We start from the raw sequence: 11,173 nt of genomic DNA, 5'->3' as shown, positions 1-11,173 counted from the left end.
GGGCATATTGCCACAAACTCTTTTGAGGGTTAATGTAGCATGGTGTATGCACTGAATTACCTTTCTAAAATCAGAATTTTTTTTTTAATTCTGAAACAATCTGGACTTGGGGGTTTCAGATAAAAGATTGTGGATCTCTGCCTTCTGTTAAATAATTTGGAAGGTGTTATTTTGTTTTAAAAAATGTGAAATGCTTTTATATTATAGTTTTTCACTTTGTATATTAAATGATTTTAAAATTGAAAAAAAAAGATGTATACATACACAGAGGACATAACTCAGGCCCTTGTAGGTCCCATGCTTTCCCTTTTGGTCTTTGTGAGCTCATATGGTCATTGCTTAGTTGATTCACAAGGCCTTCTTTTCCTAGTGTCCTCCACCAACACTGGCTCTTACAAGTTCTTTGGATGCCATGATATTTGAGTAAATGGGTTTGACGGAGACCTCCCATTAATACTCTCTTTGAATAATGTCTGACTGTGGTTCTCTGCATCTCTTCACATCTATTGCTGGAGAAACCCTCTGTGATGATCAGTGGATAAAGGACAGATTGATGAGTATAGCAGAATATCATTAGAAGCCATTTTATTGATACTTTTTATGACTAATAAAAAGTTTTGTTTTACCCTCATTATGTGAGCTGTATAGTCCAGTTCCTGGTTACTCTAGCAGTGTTGGATATGGGTTCTATCTTGGGAAGTGGGCCTTAAATCAAATGAAACACTGGTTGGCTGCTTCCACAGGTTCTGTGCCATCATTATGTAAATAACTGAATCATAATCGATTGTGTAAATGTACCACAATTCCTGTGTCTATTCATCAGTTTAGGGACATCTGTGGTTTTTTCCAGATATTGGCTATTATGAAGAAAGCCACAGAGAACATGGTTCTGCTAATGTCCTTTTGATAAGTTGGAGGGTCCTTTGGGTGTACACCCAAAAGTGGTATAGCTGGCTCTTGAGGTAGATAGATTCCAGTTTTTCTGAAGAACCACCATAATGATTTCCACAGTGGCTATACAAGTTTTCACTCCCACCAGCAATAGAGGATTATTCCCTGTGACCTACATTCTTCAAAAGTATGACTGTCACTTGTGTTATTGATCTAAGCCATTCTGACATGTACAATATGGGATCTCACAGTACTATTGATTTGCGTTTTCCCAATGACTACAGATGTTGAAGATTTCTTTTACTGTTTCTCAACCACTTAAGGTTCCTCTTTTGAGTATTCCTTGTTTGGGTCTGTACCCCATTTTTAACTAGACTGCTTGATTTGTTGGGATACAAAGTGAATTGTAATAATCAATTGTTTTTTTAAAAAAAATTTAAAAAAAGAAAGCATTCCTCTCTCATATGATAAAACTCAACTACAGTTTCCTATCACTTCAATCCTCACAGCATCCCCCCACTTCTTCTCTCCCTGAAATACACTCCAGTTTTCCTCATAAAAGAGCATTCTTCCATGCAACAACAATCAAACACAACAAATGGCACCCAACTAATCTAAGAATCCACACCTTTTAAATCTTACTTTATCATAATTTGGTGAGGGGAATAAGCTTCCAATGATGCAAACTGAACTTAAAATCTAAAAACTCCCAGGTCAGTTACTGTCTCTTTAAGAGAGACTCTTAAACCTGCCCAGGAGCAAAAGACAACCTCCATGGGCAGACCAGAGACTTCCGTAACAAAACCGGCTGCTGCTGCAGTTTAACTAAGGGGTAAACAAGCATGGCTCTTTTATACTGTGCCTGGCTCAACTGGTTCAGCTCCATAGCCATGGCAGGAAAGAAAGGAACTAGAGGCATTCAAACCTCTAGACAGAGTTTGACCTAAACTGCATGTAAAATAAAGAATTGCCGTGGCAGAGGGTGTTTTAATCCCCTTTGACTTCATTTTGGCTGTCATATTCATGGATCTGGTTGCAATATGTTTAATGCTGTTGGTTCTTCTCCATGCCTTCTCCAAGAAAGTTCAAGGAGAAAATGGGGAAAAAGCCAAGGATTGGGGTACTAAGTTACAGACAATAGTACTCATCCAAATAATTAGGTTAATAACGGCTAAAATTCAAAGCTCTCTGGCTGCAAGGTATTTGTCAGCTCTTTCTGGTAAGGGTCCGCCAATTTATTGAAACATCAACTAAAATAACCAACTGGGCTTTGTTTGTTACACTGTAAATTGGCACAACTGACCCCAAACTTAAATTTTTCTTTTCTCTTTGCTGGATTTTCATATAAAGGCTTTGAGTTACAAATATACTGATTTGAAACTATATATATCTGAACAAGTTGGTGAAGGCACATGCCTTTCTTCCCAACACAAAGTAAAAAGAAACAGGCAGATATCTGAGTTCTGGATCAAGCTTATTTACATAATAAAAGCTAGGATGTTAATTCCTGCTGTTTAGCCATTTGCAGAGATACTCTTAAGATTCAAAATGACAAAATTTTCCTTAAGGTTACCATGTAAATTTTTTTCTCTTAATAATGTTGTATCCTTATTGGTCTAAAGGTTGGATTCACATAATTTTTACGTTTATATAAAGAGAGATAATGTCACACTGCTCTGGAAACTACCTTATCCTTTTAAACATGAAACATTTTCACAAATGTTGGTCATGCTTAATGTAAAAAAGACACAATAGGCTTAAAGATGGCAAAGTACATGCCAACCTAGTTTAGTCCTAAAACTCAAAAATTATATTCATATGTTTAAAAAACAAAACTGTCCATCCCATGTTAAAAAGAGGGCAAGCCAAAGAATAGCCACTATCATTGTAAAGTCCAGGTAAAAGATGTCTAGGATATACTTAACGCTAAGGGTAAGAGAGTTTATATGCTAATACTAAGAGAGTTTATATATAAAGTTAGGCTATAAAGTCATAACTGTCCAGTCTGCATAAAAAAGGGGCAAGACAAAAAATAGTCACTTTCAATGTAAAGTCCAGGTACAAGATGCCTAGGGTATGCTTAAATGCTAGAGGTAAGAGGGAGTTTAAATAAAGTTTGGCTATAAAGGCTATATAAACAAGGGAATAGGACAAATAGCTACAACATATATAAAAATCTAGGGCTAAACCTCAAAACAGGTACAAGATACCTAGAGTGTGCTTATATTTCTAAATTAAAAAGGAATTTATATAAAGTTTACTTAAAACATGTGTTTTCTATTGCTCTAGGCAACCAGCTTGTCTCTCTAATGGGAGGCTTCTCTAGGGAAATAGGTAGCAACTTGGCCTAATGAAACAGGCACGCAAGAGCCCGAAAAGATATTTTAATCTACCTAACCTTGTTTTGATGATAATGATTGTATGTTCAATAAAAGTGGTAACTTATATTGCTAATCCCTTTACATGGGAACAACTCTAAAACTGACTGAGACATAAAAATGTGTCTCTAGCCAGAACTTCAACAATACTTGGCCAACAAATCCTTGGCTATAATATCCTCAAAATGCATTATGCTAACCTTTTAATTGATATAGATTAAAAATGGCTTACAGTTTAGTTTCATCCTGCACATCTCATATATTTATAATTTTAGAACACTATATAAATGCTTGTGAGAAATTATATGTTTGCAGAACAAAAGAACTGGACACCAGAGATGCTGGATCAAACCTAACAGAATCATTCTTCATCATGCTGAGACATTGACACATCTGTTCCAGCATCTTGCATATCCCAGCATTCTGCTTGTTCCTGCCTCAACTGCTTCAATTGCTATTTTCTCATTAAAGCCTGCTCCCAAAAGAACTTTGAAGAAAGCTACTAATTTTAACTGGTCCAGCATTTTAGACTGTTCCAAAAAGGACTTTTATTAAGCCTAAAATTTCTCAACATTCAAATGTATTGGACCACAAATGTTATTGCTTGCTTAATTAACAATTTTTATTTGGGTCCCCTACAAGATTTCTACATGTCCACAATGTCAGCTAGAAGAAACTCATGAGAACAGTGTCCAATTTCCTTTAAAGGGGGTTGGGTATGTTTTTGGTTGTTTGCTATGGCTACAAAATTTTATTGTCATTGGGAGATGTTTATTATAAATGGTCTTATTCAAAGTGAAACAAGGGATATACAGGGATATTTTATAGAAATAGAAAAAAGGTAGATTATTGAATCTACTCAACTTAAGGTTTTATTTGTTATTCCCAAATAAGGTTAATTTTAACTCTGGTATAGGATTTTGCATATTGATGCAAAAATAAGTATTTTTAATAACATTGGTATAAGCTTTACTATATTGATAGAAAGTCAAGGTTACTTCCAATACTTTTAAACTACTATTAAAAGGTGGTTAGGATATTAGGTATGCAAGTTAATTGTTAGTTATTGAACTCATAGTCATGTCAGACACTAGTCTAATTTATCACAGGAGTATATCTCGTAGGTTTGACAGATAGATATGATTTTGTATACAAAGCGATTTCATAAAGATAGGTAGTCTTCAAAAACTTCAGCGACCTACAGAATATGGCATTTAAAATGTTCTTATTATTTTAAAGATTCTTTGACAATGAGACAAGTCATTTCCTGGCAGCACCCTGCCTACCTGAAAGAAGATAATGAGCATTGAAGAACCTCCATATGGAGATGGCTTCAAATGTTGCAAACAAGCCACTCGGGTAAAGAAAACACCCTCGCTTCTCAACAGACAAATTCTGCCTAAAATGGGCAAGCTTAAATGCAGGACAAGTCTACTGCAGAACTCTGCCAAGACAGGGTAAGCAAGTCCTAAAAAGTTCCTTCTTCACGTATATATCTGTCAAAATATTCTGAGCCAGAAGGCTGAAGATGATGTTCCAACATTATAGAGAGTTATGGGTGACTAACTGTTCAGCAGCAAACTGTCTCTGTCAATTTTTTTATTTTTTGGAAGCTGCTAACATGCACTTCCTATTTACTCTCATAACTAATTTTATTACTTCTCAAGTCTCTGATGGGGTTGAAGACCAAATAGTTACAGTACCACGTTTAAGCTTAAGTTGTTTAGAAATTAAGAAATCTTTTTATATAGGTAATACCAATAAGGATAAAAGTTAATTTAGGTATAGAATTTTAAACTTATCAAGATAGATAGGATAATCAGACACTTTCTCCTAAGATACCCTTTCCATGTGCTAAATACACATGGACTAGACATTGCATGTGTAGATTTTACCTAACAGTTTTCATAATTTCATAATTAGTGGATTGAAAGAAAAGGAGCCTTTTATTGGACTTAAAGGGTGAAATGTTGGTATAATGTTCTTTTAAAATGTATATGCCTTACCCTTGTTAATTCAAATGCTGATTTCCTCACCCCCAACTCTCTGGTTTCAATCTGGATATTGCATTGTGATACTCACTATAAGCATCCTGTCTCAACTTATGTAAACAGGACACAAATAAAGCAACTAGATACAATGTTGTGCAATGGGAGGAGCCAGAGGACAGGAAAGAGGGGAGGAACCAGAGAACAGGAAGGGGCGAGAAGGAGGAGGAGAGCATGAGGAGAGCAGAGCGGGAGGAGAGAGCTTGGAGGACTTGGAGCATGAACCAGACCTAAGATTTCACAAAAAACAAGTATTATGTGGGAAATCTAAATGTTAGGAAACTGAGGGCTTGGAGGTTTAGGAGGGAGTAAATATTGCCCAGCATTGTGTTCTAGGTTAACTAAAAACCCAGTCTCTGTGTGGTGATTTGGTTTTACAGCTGCTGAGGATTAACAGCAGCGTTACAAGAAGATAAACCAGTAGTAAATATTAATAACCACCTACAACACTTAATTTTTCACATATATTGGATGTCATTTAGTTTTTTATTGAATATGGATCTTTTCCTATTCCAAAGGCTACTGCTTTACTAATTGGTGGAGTTTTTATGCCCTACAAAAATATTTATGTTTCTTTAGATCCCATTTATTTGTTGTTGATCTTATAGTCACTGGTATAGCCTTTCTGTTCAGACAATCAACCCCTATGAAATTATGTTGAAGGCTTTTTCCCAGTTTATCTTCTGTCGGGCGAAATATATCTGATTTATTTTGAAATCTTTTTAATTATTATCATTTATTACAATTTATTCAAGTTGTATCCCAACTATAGATCCCTCCCTCATCTCCTCCCAACCCTACCCTCCCTTTATCTTCTCTCCATATGACCTTCCTCTAGTCCATTCATAAGGGAGGTCTTCCTCCCCTTCTATTTGACCCTAGCCTATCAGGTCTCATAAGGACTGGTTAGCATTGTCTTCCTCTGTGGACTGCCAAGGCTGCATTCCCTAGAGGGAGGTTATCAGAGAGCCTATCACTGAGGTCATGCCAAAGAAAACCCTATTCCCCTTATTAGGGAACCCACTTGGAGACTGAGTCTACATCTGAGTCAGGGTTTTAGGTCCTCTCCATGCATTTTTCTTGGTTAGGGTATCAGTCTCCACAGAACTCCCAGGACTCAAACATATTGGCCCTTTTGGTCTCCTTTTAGAACTCCTTCCCGCTCCAGGTTTTCCTATCTCCCCCTTCTTTCATAAGATTACTAACAACCACTTTGGAAATCAATCTGGTGCTTTTTCAGGAAATTTAGAAGAGTCCTACCTCAAGATCCAGCTATACCACTCCTAGGCATATATCCAAAAGATTCTCAACCATACAACAAGGACATTTGCTCAACTATGTTCATAGCAGCTTTGCTCATAATAGCCAGAATCTGGAAACACCCTATATGTACCTCAACTGAGGAATGGTATAGAAATTGTGGAACATTTATACATTTACATACTACTAAGCAATTAAGAACAAGGAAAACATGAAATGTATAGCAAATGGTGGAAACTACAAAAGATCATCCTGAGTGAGGTATCCCAGAACCAGAAAGACACACATAGTATATACTCACTTATAAGTGGATATTAGATATATAATATAGGATAAACATCCTAAAACCCACAGTACTAAAGAAGCTAAACAGCAAGGAGGATCTTAGGGAAGAGGCTGAAACTTCATTCATCAGGGTAAACAAGATAGACATAGGAAGTAGGAGAAGATAGGAAACAGGACAGAAGCCTTCCACAGGGGCCTTGGAAGACTCTACCCATCATGGTATCGAAGGTCTTGGAATCTTTATTATGAGTTTCTGAAGCTTCTACCAGCCTATGCACTGACTACATCTGGTGGTGGAAACACGATACGAACTTATACAGAATCAACTTATTTGCCACACCATAAAAGTCCTTAACAACCTGAGCATTTGGTTACCTAGGAGAGCTGTGTGGGGTGCTGCTGTGTGAATGCCCTAGGCTCCTTTTGTATATCCCATGAAAGGATCTTAAAAATTGTACAGAATTTCAACATGAGTGAACTTCTGAAGTGATTCTAAATTTTGAAGAGATGTTTGCAAGGAGATTCACACAAAATGACAAGGAGTACTAGGAATACTTGAAACATCCTCCTGATTCCTCTCCACTTGGTGAGGAATGGAATAGCAGAGCTGGTGGTCAACAAAGAAATAGAGGCAACTGGCTGCAAGACAACAGACAGTTTAGACATAGGGATAACAGACGAGGATGGCCAAGTGACAGTCGATAGAATCAGAGGCATGGATGATCATGGGGTAACAACTACCCATAGCAGAGACCAGAGCTATACTATTGACAACAGTGAAGACAGTATGGTCACACGAGCAGCCTCCATATGGTTACTACTGACAGATGACAGCAGTTTTTTAAAAGAGACCATTGATATTGACAACATGCAAAACTTTGGTCTTCTTCTGGTCATATTTTTCATTCTATTTTGAAGAATGAGTTGTTAATTGTTTAGAACTTGAGACTTGATTTTTTTTACTCAAGCAATGCTTGATTATATTTCTTTTTTTAATTATTTTTATTAATTAGTTTATTCACTTTGTATCCCCCCAGTAGCTCTCTCCCTTTTCCCCCTCCCAATCCTACCTGTACTCTCTCTTTCCCACCCATGTCTCTCTCCTAGTCCACTGATAAGGGAGGTCCTCCTTCCCTCTGATTTTAGTCTATCAGGTCTTATCAAGAGTGGCTGCATTGATTTCCTCTGTGGCCTAGTAAGGTTGCTCCCCCCTCAGAGGGAGGTGATCAAAGAGCAGGCCAATCAGTTCTTGTCAGAGACAGTCCCTGTTTCCATTACTATGAACCCACTTGGACACTGAACTGCCATGGGCTAACTCTGAGCAGGGGTTCCAAAAATTTTTTGTTTTACTAGGGGTATAATGCTTGATGGGAATAAATCTACCAAGTATGAATTATACTGCTTGACATTATATTAAATGCAGTTTTGTTTTATGATTTAATAGTGTTTGAGTTTGGTCTATTTTCCTTATGTGGCATTTAGGGGTTCTGTTTATGTCACAGAAATAAAAGTTTTTACCTGAAAACAAACAAACAATCAAAAAAAAGTCCTTAACCAACATTTCCTTATTCACAATGTAAAACACTGAATTATCTTTTGATATTATATTAAATAACATTCATCTGAATTATGAATTTGGGGATACCTCTTGAAGCTTTACAACCAGAGCAATTTCCTTGGCAGGAAATTGACAGTTGGGGAAGTTAAGGCATTTGTCTAATGTCACACAAAATTCAGAAGATGCACAATCAAGATTCTAATCCAGTGCCTGAATTGTGGTTTTGTTCATCATCCTCAGCCTCCTACATCTAGAAAAACACGCTAGCCAGAAAATGCTACTGAAAACATATTCCTGATTAGGTTTGTGGGTGTCAATAAGGACACTTAGCAGGTAGGTGGCATGCACAGGACTGAATTCCACTCTAAAAACATTAACAAGTTGTTTAAGAACACACAAGCCTACAATATGACCTTGACTGTTTGAATTTGCCAAGACTGGCTCCTGAGAGGTCATTGTTTGGTAATGTAAAGCCTGGCCTGTATGCTCCCCAGACCACACACCAGCCTGGCTAGCTGGCTGACTCTGCTCACAATCACTGGGTCTATAACAAAGAGGTGTGTTGATAAAGCTGACTTACTTAGGGTTAACATTGCTATGATGAAACATCATGGCCAAGGCAGCATACAGAAGAAAGCATTTAACTGAGGGCTTGCTCACAGTTGCAGAAGGTTATTCCATAGCCATCATGGCCAGAGTGTGGTGGCAGGCAGGCAGGAATGGTTGCTAAGGACTTCTATCCTGATCTACAGGCAGCAGCCAAGTGAGACACTCTTTATGGGTTGTTGAAACATCAAAGCCCACTCCAAATGACACATCTCTTCCAGCAAGGCCACACCTCACCACAAAGCCTTAACAGCCTCAACTCTCCAATAAAAAGACACAGACTAACAGAATGGTTGCAGAAACAGGAACCAACATTCTGCTACATTCAGAAAACATACTTTTGCAACAAAAATAAATATCTTAAAGGGCTGGTAAAATGTTTTTTCAACCAAACAGACCCAGAAAAAAAGCTGGGGTAGCTATCCTAATATTTAATAAAATAGAATTTTAAGGGGCACTTCATATTCATCAAAGGAAAAATCCACCAGGAGGACATCACAATCCTGAATATCTATGCCCCAAATACAAGAGCACTTGCATTTATAAATGAAACATTATTAAAGCTTAAATCACACATAGATCCCAACACCTTAGTAGAACACTCCACTCACCAGGGACAGATCATCTAAACAGAAGTTAAATAGGGAAATAATGACACTTATATAAGTCCTAAATCAAATGGACCTAATATATGCCTACAGAACTTTGTACCCAAACTCAAAAGACTATGGCTTCTTTTCATTACTTCATGGAACCCTCATAAAAATTGAACATATAATCAGTCACAAAACAAGACTCAACAGATACAAGAAGATCAAAATAATTCCTTGTATTGTATCTGACCACCATGGCCTAAAACTAGACCTCAATACAACAGAAATAACAAAAAGCCTACATACACATGGAAACTGAACCACTCTCTACACAAGGAGAGCTTGGTCAGAAAAGAAATGAAAAAAGAAATTAGAGACTTCCAAAAATTCAATGAAAATGAAGGCACAAATCCCCAAACTTATGGGACACAATGAAAGCAGAACAAGGAAAGTTCATAGCAATAAATGCCTCCAGAAAAAAGTTTGAGTCATCTCATACAAATAAAGTAACCACACATCTAAAATCCCGGAAAAAAGAAGAAGAAGAAGAAGAAGAAGAAGAAGAAGAAGAAGAAGAAGAAGAAGAAGAAGAAGAAGAAGACAAACACAAGAGGAGTAGATGTTTGGAAATTATCAAACCCACAGCTGAAATCAAAGAGTTAGAAACAAAGAAAACAATTCAAAGAATCAATAAAACCCAGAGCTAGTTCTTTGAGAAAACCAGCAATATAGACAAAAACTTAGGCAAACTAATTAAAAAGCAGAGAGAAACTACACAACTCAGCAAAATCAGAAATAAAAGTGAAGCATAATGACAGACACTGAGGAAATCCAAACAATCATTAGATCATACGACAAAAGCCTATATACTACAAAATTTGAAAAGCTAAAATAAATGGACAATTTTCTTGACAGATTCCATTTACCAGAATTAAATCAAGATCAGGTAAATAGATGAAATAGTCCTATATCCCCCAAGGAAATAGAAGCACTCATTAAATTCTCCAATCCAAACAAAAAACCCCAGGAGAGACAGTTTCAGCAGAGAATTCTACCAGACCTTCAAAGAAGAGCTAAATCCAATATTCTTCAAACCATTCCACAAAATATAAACAGAACGAACATTACCAAACTCATTCTATGAAGCCAAAGTCACTTGGTACCTAAACCACAGCAAGACCCAACAAAAAAAAGAGAAATTCAGAACTATCTCTCTTATGACCTTTCATGGAAAAATATTCAATAAAATACTTACAAACTGAATCCAAGAACACATCAAAGATATCATCCACTATCACCACATAGGCTTCATCCCAGGCATGCATGGGTGGTTCAATATATGGAAATCCATCACTATATTCCACCATATAAACAAACTGAAGGAGAAAAACCACATGATCATCTCCTTAGATGCAGAAAAGTATTTGAAAAACTCCAACACCCATTCATATTTAAAGTCTTGGAGAGATCAGGGATACAAGGCACATACGTAAACACAGTAAAGGCAAAATACAGCAAGCTTATAGCCAACAATAAACTCAATAGAGAAAAAAC

General features: G+C 36.9%; 1 pseudogene; it reads left to right on the top strand.

The window, feature by feature from the left end:
* The first annotated feature begins 7,342 nt into the window (after positions 1-7,342).
* Positions 7,343-7,633, top strand: LOC110542176 (RNA guanine-N7 methyltransferase activating subunit-like; annotated as a pseudogene).
* Positions 7,634-11,173: the final 3,540 nt, after the last annotated feature.

The sequence above is a fragment of the Meriones unguiculatus genome, chromosome 5 (assembly GCF_030254825.1).
Source record: "Meriones unguiculatus strain TT.TT164.6M chromosome 5, Bangor_MerUng_6.1, whole genome shotgun sequence".
NCBI classification, from domain to species: Eukaryota; Metazoa; Chordata; class Mammalia; order Rodentia; family Muridae; genus Meriones; species Meriones unguiculatus.
This window is presented reverse-complemented; position numbering and strand designations above follow the sequence as displayed.